Consider the following 14,481-nt stretch of genomic DNA (forward strand, 5'->3'; position numbering starts at 1 on the left):
TTTGTGATGACATTCTGTGCATTAGTCATGTTGGTGATTAGCACGAGACTGAATAACTATTAGCAGTCTCAGTGAGGAAGAATTAATAGAAAATTAATTACGTTGTTTCACTTTAGTCTTCTCTTGAAAAAGAAAGTAATTTATTTAACTAAATAAAAGCTTCCATGGTGATGCTTTTATCTCCCTTCTGTCCAAAGAAACACACAGGTTGTAAAAAGCGTCTACGTTTGAGAAATTGAAATATAACCTGTGGCCCTGAAGGATATAGTCTGGGACCAACCTGGCAACAAAGAAAGAACAGTTGGCAGAAAAAAAAAATGTATATATTATTGGAGTATAATTGCTTTACAATGTTGTGTTAGTTAGTCCCGAACAGTGAAGTAAATCAGCTCTATGTATAATATATCCCCTCCCTCTTGGACCTCCCTCCCCCTCCCATCCCATCCCACCCATCTAGGTCATCACAGAGCACTGAGCTGAGCTCCCCACCTTCCCCCCTGTGTCCACACATCCGTTCTCTACGTCTGCGTCTCTATTCCTGCCCGGGAAATAGGTTCATCTGTACTATTTTTCTAGATTCCACAAATATGCGTTAATATACGATATTTGTTTTTCTCTTTCTGATGTACTTCACTCTGTGTGACAGACTCTAGGTCCATCCACATCTCTACAAATGATCCAATTTCATTCCTTTTCTTGGCTGAGTAATGTTCCATTGTATATATGTACCCCATCTTCTTTATCCATTCCTCTGTTGATGGACATTTAAGTTGCTTCCATGTCCTGGCTATTGTAAATAGTGCTGCAATGAACATTGGGGTGCATGTATCTTTTCGAATTATGGTTTTCTCCAGGTATATACCCAGGAGTGGGATTGCTGGATCATGCAGTAGTTCTATTCTTAGTTTTTTTAAGGAACCTCCATACTGTTCTCCATAGTGGCTGTATCAATTTACATTCTCACCAACAGTGCAGGAGGGTTCGCTTTTCTCCACACTCTCTCCAGCGTTTATTGTTTGTAGATTTTTTGATGATGGCCATTCTGACTGGTGTGAGGTGGATACCACATTGTAGTTTTGATTTGCAGTTCTCTAATAATTAGTGCTGTTGAGCATCTTTTCATGTGCTTGTTGGCAATTTGTATATCTTCTTTGGAGAAATGTCTATTTAGGTCTTCTGCCCATTTTTGGATTGGGTTGTTTGTTTTTTTGATATTGAGCTGCATGAGCTTTTTGTATATTTTGGAGATTATTCCTTTGTCTGTTGCTTCATTTGCAAATATTTTCTCCTATTTTGAGGGTTGTTTTTTTGACTTGTTTGTGGTTTCCTTTGCTGTGCAAAAGCTTTTGAGTTTAATTAGGTCCCATTTGTTTATTTTTGTTTTTATTTCCATTTCTCTAGGAGGTGGGTCAAAAAGGATCTTGCTGTGATTTATGTTATAGAGGGTTCTGCCTGTGTTTTCCTCTAAGAGTTTAATAGTGTCTGGCCTTACAGTTAGGTCTTAGTCTATTTTGAGATTATTTTTGTATATGGTGTTAGGGAGTGTTCTAATTTCATTCTTTTACATGTAGCTGTCCAGTTTTCCCAGCACCACTTATTGAAGAGGCTGTCTTTTTTCCATTGTATATTCTTGCCTCCTTTGTCATAGATTAGGTTATCACTGATGCATGGATTTACCTCTGGACTTTCTATCCTGTACCACTGATCTATATTTCTGTTTTTGTGCCAGTACCATACTGTCTTGATTACTGTAGCTTTGTAGTATAGTCTGAAGTCAGGGAGTCTGATTCCTCCAGCTCCATTTTTCCTTCTCAAGATTGCTTTGACTATTCAGGGTCTTTTGTGTCTCCATACAAATTGTAAAATTTTTTGTTCTAATTCTGTGAAAAATGCCATTGGTAATTTGAAAGGGATTGCATTGAATCTGTACATTGGTTTGGGTAGTATAGTCATTTTCACTATATTGATTCTTCCAAGCCAGGAACATGGTATATCTCTCCATCTGTTTGTGTCATCTTTGATTTCTTTCATCAGTGTTTTATAGTTTTCTGTGTTCAGGTCTTTTGTCTCCTTAGGTAGATTTATTCCTAGGTATTTTATTCTTTTTGTGGCAATGGTAAATGGGATTGTTTCCTTAATTTCTTTTTCTGATCTTTCATTGTTAGTATATAGGAATGCAAGAGATTTCTGTGCATTAATTTTGTATCCTGCAACTTTACCAAATTCAGTGATTACCTCTAATTGTTTTCTGGTAGCACCTTTAGGGTTCTCTATGTTTAGTATCATGCCATCTGCAGACAGTGACAGTTTTACTTCTTTTCCAATTTGGATTCCTTTTATTTCTTTTTCTTCTCTCATTGCTGTGGCCAGGACTTCCAAAACTATGTTGAATGATAGTGGTGAGAGTGGACATCCTTGTCTTGTTCGTGATCTTAGAGAAAATGTGTTCAGTTTTTCACCATTGAGAATGACGTTTGCTGTGGATTTGTCATATATGGCCTTTATTAGGTTGAGGTAGGCTCCCTCTATGCCCACTTTCTGGAGAGTGTTTATCATAAATGGGTGTTGAATTTTGTCAGAAGATTTTTCTGCATCTATTGAGATGATCATGTGGTTTTTATCCTTCAATTTGTTAATATGGTGTATCACATTGATTGATTTGCATATATTGAAGAATCCTTGCATTCCTGGGATAAACCCCACTTGATCATGGTGTACGATCCTTTTAATGTACTGTTGGATTCTGTTTGCTAGTATTTTGTTTGAGGATTTTTGCATATATGTTCATCAGTGATATTGGCCTGAGTTTTCTTTTTTTGTGCCATCTTTGTCTGGTGTTGGTATCAGGGTGATGGTGGCCTCATAGAATGAGTTTGAGAGTGTTCCTCCCTCTGCTATATTTTGGAAGAGTTTGAGAAGGATGGGTGTTAGCTGTTCTCTAAATATTTGATAGAATTTGCCTGTGAAACCATCTGGTCCTGGGCTTTTGTTTGTTGGGAGATTTTTTTTTTTTTTTTTAATTGGAGAATCTAGTCTTTCAAGAGGGAAAAAGAAGTAGAGTCAATGCTCAGGGAGTGGAACATATTCCGAATTCTGCTCAGACGTCTGTTTTACCTTCAGATACTGTTGGAGGAAGGACAGCGGTCCCCAGAGCTGTCCCTCCGCCTCCCCCAGCCTGCGGACCACGCTCACTGTTTCGCCCACAGCTTTCCTCTGCCTTCCTGGTCTGTTTCTGTTTCTGCCTCTTTCTTTGTGAAATCCTCATCTCTTAACTCATTCCTAATTTGTAACCATTTCTACTCTTTTCCTTTGTCAGCATGACAAAAAGCTGGGGGGCGGGGTGCCTTATACAAGGGGATGCTTTGGATCCTTCTATCATTAATACTTTCTGTCCATGTTACACAAAAAGGCTTGATTTACTGAAGTCCCAGATCGAAGCAAAATGTTTTATTTAAAACAAATATGTGTCCTTCTGTAAGTGTAAAACATTGTTGAATTCAATATCTACATATTCCATTTTAGGCAGACTTTAGTCATCATTTGATTATGAATTAACAGAAATATTTTAAAACAATAGATGGGATTCTGCATATTGACTGTTTTTCTGTTCAGACTCTGAGCTCATGCTGCGGGAACCAAGTTGAACTCCTGCCTTTACCTCCTTTCACACAGAAGGCAGCAAAAATCTCCAGAAAAAGCTATTGTGGTATAAACATGAACTAAACTTTACATTTTCCCATTATAGTAGATGATGCCTAATTTAAATTTTAAAATGTGCTGAAGTTCCCAGCCTTTAGAAGCAGACTGGGAGATTTCAATACCAAGGCTTATGTCCCAGGGCTTGTGTCTGGTGACACTCCAGCCGTGATTTCCCTACTACCGCTGAAGTAAAACAGTCACTTTTCCCACTCATTCTTGATACTGTTTTGTATAGAACAGAGTGGTAGTGAGCAAATCTTATATTTCTATTGCACGTTCAAAGTCAAGTAGAGAGATGGGTCAGGTTCGTGTCCATGGTCAGATGGCAGCAGTTTGAGGAATGATCTCTGAGGTGCCAGACTCCCTGGCTCACAAGGTCGTGTCCTCGCTCCTGGCACGGCTGTGACAGCTTCCTTCACCTGGGCCTGGGGGGATGGAAAGTTGAGTTCAGGGAGCAAAAGCACCCAGAGGGCACGTGTCCGGCACCCTGGAAAAGGAGGGGACCCAGATTCTGGGCGGGGTTGCACGAGCCCACATCCCAGCTCTGCCGCGTCCGCCCTGTGTGATCTGGGCCCTGACTGACCTTCCTCTGCTCATTAACATCACCCTGCTCACACTTCTCGAGAGAGAGCAAGTGTCACCTTGGACCACAGGGTGGCCCCTGTGCCAGACTTTTGGCTCTTTCAGGCGAGTTTGTGTCAGAACTTCCTCTCTTAGGAGTAGGTCCTGAGAGCACCTTCCTCACGCCGAGATGCAAAGTGCGCTCTGACGGTTGAAACTGCAGGCAGTGGGCCTGTGTCAGAGAGGCCTGTTTGATCCAGCCTTGCCAAACCCGGCGGACGGAGGGACTGTCAGGCACGTCACTCGGGATGACCGTCACTGCTCGTGTGTCCTGCAGAGCCCGGCCGGGCGCCACGCAAAGCCGAGGTGCTGGGCGCTTGGGGTCCTGACACCACAGGGAAGTGGACGTGTCTGATCCTCACGTTCCCTCCCCTCCATCCTCCCCTGTGAGTGCAGCTTCACGTGGCTCCTGCAGCTCAGAACTTCCTGGAGGCTGGGAGGCTCCCAAATCCAGAATCTGTGCAATGCTGTTGCTGGTCTCTGTGCAGCTCTGCGGGTCACATCTGATTACTCTGTAACAGGAAGCCAGGAGAAGAACTAGTGGAGGATTTGGAAGGGACAAAGAGGACTTTTTGAAGAAATTCATTATGCTGTGAACACTTGCCCACAGTCACTGAAGGCCTGCAGCTAAAGCAAGGAAGGCCCTGAACTCAAGAATTGTAAATGGAGTCATTTTTTTCCCCAAGTAATTATCAGATACAGCAAGCAGTCCGATGAAGCACATCACTCCCTTAGGTGATATTTCCCTGTTCACTTTCAAGACTCAAACTGGAGTCCCCATTGGCTGCTTAACCAAGAAAGTCACACCGTCAAAGCCTTGAAATTCTTTTTGTTATTTCAGAAATTTACATGGAAATTGTACTTTGCTAACCTTGTTAATAGAAATGGTAGGTTTCTTTTCATGGGACTGGACGTGTTTCACCTTGATGTTCTCACGTTGGAGCAGCAAGGCCTGGAGCAAAAAGTGAGGGCTCAGAGGTCAAAAGACCATCTTCCAAAATGTGATGCTGGGACCTCTGAGAACCCCAATCCCTCTTCCCAAAAGTGAGGCTGGCAAGCGGTTGTAGTAAAAGCATCTAGCGGGGCACCTGTAGTTCAGTAAATGTCAGTTTCCTCCCTTCGCCCCCAATTTTTGAGTAAATAACAATTATCATTACTAAAGCAGATTTTGATTTACAAACACTAGTGGAAAAAAAAAAAAAGTATGAGGCCTAACAAGGAGAAAAGTTATAAGGAGCTTTGGAATAAAATGGATGGACCTGGAGATGATCATGCTAAGTGAAGTAAGTCAGACAGAGAAAGACAAACACCATATGATATGACTTATATTCGGAATCTAAAAAAAAACGATACAAGTGAACAGATTTACAAAACAGAAACAGACTCATAGACTTAGAGAATGAATTTATGGTAACCGGGGTGAACGATGGGGGGGGGAGGGATAGTTAGGGAGTTTGGGATTAACATACACACACTACTATATATAAAATAGATAACCAACAAGGCCCTACTGTGTGGCACAGGGAACTCTGCTCAATATTATGTAACAATCTAAACGGGAATATAATTTGAAAAAGAATAGATACATGTATATGTATAACTGAATCACTTTGCTGTACACCTGAAACTAACACAACATTGTTAATCAACTGTGCTCCAATATAAAATAAAAATTAAAAAAAATAAAGGGTTCTGAACCTCTGCTGTAAGTTGTTTTCATAGCAGTTTCTGTGGCACTGCGGTTCTTCATAATGGAAATTTAATACTAGTTGCCTTTATTTAAATGATGATTCAATTACAGTGTCACACGATGAAAACGAATTAGCAGCTCCCTGTGTTTATTAATTGCTACACTGGTGCTGAGGGCTCCTGGTTTTGCCACCAGGAGCCCCAAGGTTCATGACAGCCCCCCGAGTCCCTGCTGAAGGTCCCAGGATTCAATGCATGAACAGAGTGAGCATCATTTAATATAATGGAAATATTGTCATGGTAATAGAACGCTGTCATCAGATTAACAGCTCAAGCTGTGAAAATAAATGTGAACGCTTGGCCTTCTGCAGCGGGAGGTGATGCTTTCATGAGCTGTGCTCCGGTCTGGGGGATGCTTTCATGGAAATACAGCAGCTCTGTGATCTCAGGATCATCCCACCTCTCCTCCGCTTTGTCAGGGGGAATTCTTCCTGCTGGTGCATGGACCCCTTCTCTCACCCAGAAGTCCAGGAGTCCTGCGGCTGCCTGGTAGGTTTCTACCGTGTTTTTGATTTTTAAAAAGTCTAAACCTCAAGGAACAAAACTGAGTTCACCCCCATCTGAAGAACCTTCACTTTTGTTAACTAAATGAACTTTTGAACTAAATGACCTTTAGGGTTACTCGATTAGCTGCTTCTTGGAAAGGTGTCGTGACATGGTTTCCAGGGTGGTCCTCCTGTTCATTGCCCACTGGTCATGATCGGTGACTGTCCAGCAGTGTTCACGAAGCAAAGGAATCTTCCCCAATTAACGCTGAAGAAGCTAGGATTGCCCTTTGGGGGGAAATTTCCCAGAATTTCAAGGCAGGATGACCTCAAGCTCTTGTTGTATTTTTATTTGAGTTTTGAGAGCTAGATTTTTAAAGCTAAGATAGCACTTGGCTCTTCTAACTATGGCTGATCAGTACAAGAGCACACGGAAGTGGGTTTTCCCCTGTTACAGTGCAAGGCATTGCTGTCTAGTCTGAGGAGGAGAATGGAGTGAAACTTATATGGAAAACTGGTTGGAACTCATTTCAAAGGAAATCTCAAAAGGCAATTAATAAAAGGCACAGGCCTGTTAGCCACAGTCAGCAAGCTGATATGGCAATCTTAATTTACTGAGAAAGGAAAAGCGAAATCTTAATTTAAATTCAGGATCTATTAAGAAAACGGCCATTTGAACATGTTGACAGGGCCTTTCTGTTTAGTGTCCTGTGGGATACACCCCTCATAATAGTTTAGTGACTTTAGGAAGTCTTCCTTTCAATGGACCCGGTCTGCTTTCTCCTCTTAGACCAAATGTCTGGATGTAAGTGAGGCAGTTACACAGCAGTGAGGTGGACATCCAGGTGGGACCCACCAGAGACCATTGACTGGTGCTCCTTTGCAGTGACCAGCTGTTCTGCTCAAGTTCTTTTTGGACACAGTGATTTGTTTCTTCCCCATTTTGTTTATTCCATTAATTCATGAACCATGTAATTTTTCACTCCATGCTCTTATTCTGTGGCTTTGATCTAATCATCCTGTTAGACTGGTACCTTTTGTTACCAGCTCCCTAAAATTTACTGGAACTAGATTGAGTGTCAGTGGCAGAGGAATGAATGAACAGGTACCAAGTGGTTGATGTGAATTCACTGCAACTCACATGAACCTCATGTGAGACCCCAGTAATATGTGTGCAAGAAGAAAAGCATTTCCCATGAAAAAGCTCCATAGCCAAGGCAGCTTCAGAAAGGCCAGATAAAGCTCTGGTTAAAAGGTCTCTTTGCTGTAGCTCTTGCAAGATGCTGTTATCATGTATGAATCATTACACAAGGGGTGGAAAAGATGAGGTGTTTCCTGCAATTGACTCAACTGAAGAATCCTTGTTTTTTGTGGCATTGTGTGCTAGGGCAGAAATTGTGGTCCCTGTGTTAGGAGTCAGAGGCCCTCAGGAGAGGGGGAGTCGGGGTGGTCCCTGCTGGGCAAATATTTCCTGATTCTAAGCCTGTGAGTCATTGCAGAAGAGGAGTTTGATGTCTGCTTCAGGCATTTAGGGAAGAAACACGTTCCTTTGAATTTTTTGCTCATCATCCTCTGACTCTCTTTCTGGTTCATCAAATGCGAGGTCACCCCAGTGAAAACATTTTTCCCCTTTTGAGATCTTACAAATCTGCCCAAGCTTACATACAGGAAAAGGTTGGGAAGTTCCCAAATCTAACTGACAGCAAAGGTTGCAGTGGAATTCTAGCATAGTTCTCAAATGTATCAATAGGTGACTCTTAAAGAGATTTGAGAACATGTAAAGAGCCATCGATGATTCATTGAAAACGTGACAGCTAGGGAAAGTCACGTTTACCTTAATGTCAGTAAACCTGTGTGTGGGTTATGAATAAGCTTCTACTTGACGTCTTTGGAAACAATTGCAGAAGTGCCCCAGTGGAAGCACCAGGGCTCCCTACCTGACCAACCGCCTGGGCCACAGGCTGCTCAACCTCTCCGGCCTCCCCCTGGAGGAGTATTTGCTGGCGCCGGAGGAAAAACCAAGGTGGGTTTGAAACCAGCGCTGGGTCTTTCCTGTTCCCAGAATTACTTCAGAAATCCAAGTGTTTCAAATGCTGATGTTCTTCAAAACTCAGAAGTCTAGTACTAACCTTGATGCTCATAAGAATTCCAAAGAAATGCTGCAAGCCTTAATCAGATTCCTCCTGCCAACTTTCTCTCTTGCCCTGGGGGAATCCCATCCATGGAGAGTCACCTGGGGAGACAGACTCGGCTTGAGTGCTTTAGAGAATGAGCCCAGAGACGTTAACAGAATAATGAAATAATGGTCTCCCTGGTGCCTTAAAGTTCCTTTCCTGAGATTTTGGGGAAAGCTTTTGTTCTGTGCTGCATTTCCGTGAGCCTAAGAGGGTGAATCTAGGTGAGGGGGTAGGGATGAGCTTCTCATTGCTTTGAATTGCAATCACATTTACCACTCCATCAGATTTCCTGAGACCCCAATGCAAAATCATTGCATGGTGTGTCCGAGGTGCCTGAAACACCCCCCCTTGCCCCAAGGCTCTCTTTACCTCTGATCCTTCCTGGACCATCTCCGGCCCCCACTGTACTTTGCCTGAATCTCCCCCGTTGCCCATTCCTCAGGTCTTTAAACACGGCCCAGAGTCTCTGCTTTTTGCAGGTTGGAGTTTGTGTGGCCAGGACTTAGAATAGTATCTGGCATACAAAAGGCACTCAGCCAATGTCTCTGAAATGAGTGAATGGATGGATGAGTTAAATGGAGCCGGGTGGGAATGCATCCTTATTCCTGTGCCCCAAAATTTCTGCTGAGAGTCCGGGCACGATGGTGGAGGTTTGTTTTTCAAGCTCCTTTTATCAGAGACTGCGAGACAAAGTTTAATATGTGTTTTTATTTCTAAGGTCCAATATTTTTAGAAGCTTCATGAGTGCCAGATACTACACAGCCCAAGGGATACGGAGACAAAAGATGTAATTCCCACCTACTAGAGACTCACAGAGCCACATAAGAGATAAACTAGCAAGAAGACAGTTAAAACCCAGGGTAGCAATTGACATGGTACCTGCAAGAGACTCACAGAGATGCATAAGAGATAAACTAGCAAGTAGACAGTTAAAACCCAGTGTAGCAATTGACACTGTACCCGCGAGAGACCCACAGAGCTGCAGAAGAGATAAACTAGCAAGAAGACAGTTAAAACCCAGAGTAGCAATTGACACGGTACCCGCGAGAGACTCACGGAGCTGCACAAGAGATAAATGAGCACGAAAACAGTTAAAACCCAGAGTAGCAATTGACACAATAAGTGGAAATGTAGGGTATTGTGAGAACCCCAAAGAGAAGGAAATGCACCCCAAAGTAGCTGGGGATGCCTTCCTGAAGGAGGCCTTGTTTGCACTGAGGATTAAAGAAGCAAGAGTAGGGAAGAGAAAACAATTCAAATCAGAGTAACTCAGAAGAGCCTGACAGACTAAGTGATTCTGAAAGCTGATTTGCAGGAGAAACAACAATTAATTAAAATAACTGCGGTGCAGGCGACCACAGCCGTGTCCTTACGTGGCATGTGTTTCCTAACACGATGGTAAGTTCTGAGTGGCCAGGCCACGTCCTCCTGCAGGCTGAGCCCTGTGAGGCCACGACACGGAGCCTAGGGCCTCAGCAGCTGCTGTCTGAGGCTTCTACGACCAGTGGGTGGGGGAGGCCCTCTGTTAGGAAGGCCTGATGCTGCCTGGTTAAAACACTAACACTGCCTTTACTGTCAGCCGGCTCGGAGGATGGACTTTCGGAGTGAGAATCCCTGATTAAGTTCAAGACGCACATTCAAATATATCAAAACCCAGAACTATGGCAAAGGTAATAATTTTTCTTTTTTTTTTTTTTCTTCTTCTTGTTTTAGAAAGCATTCAGGGAAACTTGCTGTGTAAATACCTTTGTGGGTACAGGCGGAATCAAACCAAATCCCAGTGTTTGTTACTGAGAAATAAAACCAGTTGTTCATAAACATTCCCTTGAAAGAGAAAATGAATTTAGTTTTAGTTTTCCTTTAGGCTGTATAGAAATATATGAAATAGGTCACTGTCTTTTGTTACGATCAGAATGCACCTGATGGATCTAAAGCAAATGAGAAAATAATCTGTGTTTAAAGACATTCGTTGTCAGGATAACGGTGCTCTTGATACGTGCACTTTAATTCCTCTTCTTCCTGACGGCTGGATGGACCCAGAGCTGGATGGACACAAAGAAAATGGTGCACTCCTCCCAGGGGCTGGATTTTCAAGCCCTGCGGAGACTGTCCCTGTGAATAAGGAAAGTTTCCCTGGCATCACCAAAAGTGGCTGGGAGGGAAGGAGGGCTGGGAAAGAGGAAAGACGCCCTTACCCACCAGCGGGAACTTAGAAGCGGTGAATCAGGACAGGTTTCTCCAAGGAAAGAAGTCAGTACAACCTTAAGATGGGAAAAGATCCGTAGCTTTCAGTCTTCGGTGATTGGGGAAATAGTTGTCTGGTGTCGGTCCCGACTGAGAGAAAAATTGGGAAAGAGTAGATCCTGGGAGTGAAGTGTCTGCTTGTAAACCTGTCATATCACTAATGAAATGTCCCTACCTTGTGCTGGGCCTTCATGGTTCCTGGGGACACGGAAAAGCTTATCAGGATCCGGGCTTGTGCCTGGTGCAGGCTTACTCATTGGAATAAAGGTGCTTTACAGGTTTTCACAACATAATCCCTGAGGAAGATGCTAACATTCATACTTCACGATGCAATTCCGGAAAAAAGCGTTAACAGTCGTATTTCACAACATAATCACTGATGAAAAATTTTAGTCCCTGTGTGGACTGTTCAGACATCCCTCTTTCAGCTGAGATTTGTTCAGATCTCTTACCTTGTAGGCCACATGCATATTATAGCTTAATACGAAAATATCAAGATTCATAGCTTGATAGAAAAATAACCTAAAATACATTTGCTGGCTTTTGAACACAGGACGTGGCTGTTATTAAAATCAACGCAATTTGTAGAAGGAATCTACTCATTTCCTCTCAGAACACTTTAACTTTCTAATCTGTCCAAGTCCCAAGCCCTCTGTTGACAGTGGGCCATCGTGTCCTTGCTTTCAGGGTCCGGGGTCTCCCTGCATCTCTGCTTCTGTGATGAGGGCACAAGATCCCTGTGTCTCCCTGGCACCTGTTCTTTTCCCTCTTTATTTGTCTTCTGTATTGACATGTTTGACTAGTGACTTCTGCAGCTTTTAATGTTGTTTGACCTGGACTTGGCCAGGCACAGGCATGCAAGCCAATGGCATGCAGCCCTCTGGGGATGGAGCTTCTTTCCAGGAAGGCCAGTAGTCACGATACCGCACTGGCTGTGAAGGGCGTCTGTTGTCTGAAATCCCTACAGCACTGTTGCTGGTTGATGCCGTGTCAGATTATTGCATTAACCTTTCAATAATTAGCCACCAGCCTTTAACTTTGGCCTTTGGGGTAGAGTCATAAGACATGGAGTGATTTTCATAGTCTTTTTGAAGAGAAAATGGACCATTTGCGTAGGAACAGGCTTAATACTTATAAATTCATTGTATTGTAGAATGTCTCTCGTGCAACCTTTATGAGTTATTTCATTCACATCTTGAGTGTTCAGCTGGTTTAATTAAACACCCTCTAGAAGGTATGCACTTCAGTTAAAAAGGCCAAACTCCTGGTGTTTGGCATTCGTTCTGTTCTCACATAGACTTTTAGCCATTTAAATATCCATCCAGTGATTTATTTTTCTTACAGTTACTCAGTTGCCTTTCTGAGGAACTGTTACTCAGGATCCCGAGATGAAAGGTCTGTTTTGAGGTGTCATGATGTGTTCCTAAAAGGAGGTTGACTTCCTCCTTCAGTTACTGGATTTCATTGTGTCCTGACTTATGGGCCGGCAGGGAGGGACATTCCACAACTTACTTCCAGAGAATGGTCCAGTGTTTCAGGGAAGCATTCTTGGAAGAGAAAAAAAGAAAAAGAAAAGCTCTTCCTTTGAACTGTGCTTAACCTTAAATGTTAATTTAAAGGTCATTATGAAACATCTATTGCTTAAAGAATTTATAAAATTTCTCCCAAGTGAAGGCCAATTTATAGAAGAACCAAAATGAAGTTCAGACTGTTCCTTGAAACTCTGTGCGCCAGTCACCCATCACCAGAAAGATGCTGTAGGGTGGGAGGTCACGGCCAACAGGGCCGTCGGCATCTGGCCTTCACAGAGCTGGGCTCAGCAAAGGCCTCCCTCCTGGGGGTCGGGGGGTGTCCCCAACCAGACCCTGCCGGACCCCTGGGACTGTCCCCACGACCACATCCTGGGTGCCCCTGACTCTGCCGGGCGCTTCTCCCATCTTCCCTGACAGCCACGGGTGGAGATTTGGAAACAGGCCATTGGAGCAGCTTCTCACCGGCCTCCTGCCTGTAGAGAGCTGGGCCTGGAGCCCTCTCGGTCCAGCGTGGCAGCGCCCTTGCCCTCTGACTTCGCCCCGTGAAGCACCCGGGGCTTTCCATCATCTCACTGAGGTCCACAGGCTGCATCGTGGTTCCTGTTAGTTCAGGCTGCACCCTCTGGAGTTAATCACTGGTATTTGGTGAAGTCAGGGTTCTCCGGGTTCAACCCCTTAGGTCCCTAGAAGCCCCTTTGTCCCCTGAGAGGGTCACTCAGCACCACCCCTCCATCAGCAACTGTCACAGAGTTTCAAGGCCGCACCTGTGACTTGGTCTCTGTCTTGAGGTGTCCCTCTCGACCTTTGGCCTGGAGACGGGGACCTGGGTGGAGAGGTTTTCTGGCTGCTGGCCTCGGTGGTGATGGCAGTGGGGACCCAGTCCTGGCGGCCAGGCCGGGCGCTACAGTGACAGCAGAGGCTGAGCCCGGGCCAGAGGGAGGACATCAGAGTCCCTCAGCCACGGGCGTAGAAGAAGCTGGGCATAAATGGGACCTGACACAGAAGCCATGAGCCCACGGGGGGTGGCTGCAGGGTGCCCGGGATCCCGGGTCCCACCGGCCCACACAGCTGCCCCACTCTGGTTTCCATGTTTTTGTACGGTGTCACTCTTAAGCTGGAAAAAAAAAAATCTCCCTGCTTTTAAAACAAAAATTAAAACAAACAAATGAAACAAAACAACATCTGAAGACCCCAGATCCAGGGCAAAGACTACCATTGCCTTTCATACGTTTCCCTCCAGTGAAGCAGTTACAAGAGCCAAGATTGGGGGTCGGGAGGTCATGGACCATGGTCCTGGGGGTTCCCGTCCACACGCCGGGGTTCCGACTGTATCAGCCTGTCCCTTGACTCTAACAGAGTCTTGTGCTTGTATCATTTCCAGAAACACGGCTAGATCCTGAGTGTCAGCACATCTGTGGCTGTGTGTGGTTAAGGTGGGAGTGCCAGGGGGCCGGCCCAGGCCTGCAGGGCCCAGGGTCGCTGTGCCGGGCACAGGAGCGGTGGACACGCTGGCAGGCGACCTCAGTGCAGGGAGAGCTGCCCCGTCAGGGACACCCACACTTTTCCCTGCTTTTCAGAATCACGTGTCTGAATTGCACACACTGCGAAACTGTGGCGGCTTTTGTTACCAGTCTCAGATCTACCTGGATGCCCCGGGTCTGTGGATAGTCAGTCTCAAGTGGCATTTCTTCCTCCTTGGAGTTGGGAAGAATGACTGCTAAGGGTTTCCCTGAACCTAAGAAAATATTTGAAGAAGGGGGTGTGTATTGACAGCTGCCGTGAAAGAGGGAGGGGTCTGCTGCTTCCGTCTTGCCTGGTGATGTGAGCTCTCTGAGAAATAACTGAGGTCGCTGTCCTGTGTAGACTGGCATTTTCATGAGTGGTAGCCCAGCTGCCCCCGTGAACACAGGACCCTGGCGGAAAACGACTGGTCACCCCGTGATGAGAGGGGGGGGGGATTGGGTCAGAAGCCGA

This window comes from Eschrichtius robustus, chromosome 8 (assembly GCF_028021215.1).
Source record: "Eschrichtius robustus isolate mEscRob2 chromosome 8, mEscRob2.pri, whole genome shotgun sequence".
Lineage (NCBI taxonomy): Eukaryota > Metazoa > Chordata > Mammalia > Artiodactyla > Eschrichtiidae > Eschrichtius > Eschrichtius robustus.